Raw genomic sequence first — 1,277 nt, forward strand, 5'->3', positions numbered from 1 at the left:
GGTGGTGCCGTTTTTTTTTTTTTTTTTTTTTTTTTTTTTTTTTGAGGGGGGGGGTTGTGTGTGTGTTTTGTGTGTGTGTGTGTTTGTGTGGGGGGGGGGGGGGTTATTTTGTGTGTGTGTGTGTTTGTGTGGGTGTGGGGGGTGTATTTGTGTGTGTGTGTGTGTGCGTGTGTGCGTGCATGTTTCTTCCCGGTGTCTTTTATATTGGTATATTTGTGTCTGTATGTATATACGTGAGCCTATAAGGGTGAGCATCCTAATTTCCTATACACCAGCAAGCACCCCTCTCCCCCATCCCCCCCCCCCCCACACACACACAAACACAATACACAGACACAAACATGTACATCATTCAAGCGTTCAGAAACGACCATGCGTACATGTGGAAATCATGTCAATTTGCAAATGCAATCAGAAATCGCCATGATCTTTGCAGATTGTTCAAATATTGACAAGGCCATCAAGTTGAATTAATTTTCCGGGAGTTAAGGGTCTCATTAATAAACAAGAAGTAATCAAACAGAGAAATCCACTTGGAATAATTCGTTTAATCTCCTGCGATTTAATGGGGGGAGGGGGGAGGTGCTTGTGTGTGTGTTTGTTTGTTTTATTTGTTTGTTTGTGTCTGTGTGTTTGTGTATGTGTGTGTGTGTTTGTTTGTGACTGTGTGTTTGTTGTGTGTGTGTGTGTGTGTTGTGTCTGTGTATGTGTGTTTGTTGTGTCTGTGTGTTTGTGTGTGTGTTTGCTTGTGTCTGTGTGTTTGTTGTGTGTTCGTGTCTGTGTGTTTGTTGTGTGCGTGTGTGTTGTGTGTGTGTGTTTGTTTCTGTGTTTGTGTATGTGTATGTATGGTTGTGACTGTGTTTGTGGGAGTGTTTATGCGTGTATGTGTTTGTTTGTGTCTGTGTGCTTGTTTGTGTATGTGTGCTTGTTTGTGTGTGTGGGGGGGGTGGGTTGTGGCTTTGTTTGCGTGTTAGTTTGTGTCTGTGTGGGTGTGTATGTGTGTATTTTGTGTATGTGTGTATTTTGTGTGCGTGCTTGTTTGTATGTTTGTGTTGTTGTGGCTGTGTGTTTGTGTGTGTGTTTGTGATTTGTATGTATGAATGTGTGTCTATTTGTCATAGGGTTTAGTAGCAGGATTAAAAGTATTATCATTGATATTAGCTTTGTTGTTTGTGATAATTGGATAACAGCAAATTTATTTTTGTCAACAATATTAGTATCTCCATCATCATAATTATTGACATCATAATTATAAATATTATCGTTATCATTATCAA

Source organism: Penaeus japonicus, unplaced genomic scaffold, assembly GCF_977035675.1.
Source record: "Penaeus japonicus unplaced genomic scaffold, GWHDUDI00000001_assembly GWHDUDI00000039, whole genome shotgun sequence".
Taxonomy (NCBI): Eukaryota; Metazoa; Arthropoda; class Malacostraca; order Decapoda; family Penaeidae; genus Penaeus; species Penaeus japonicus.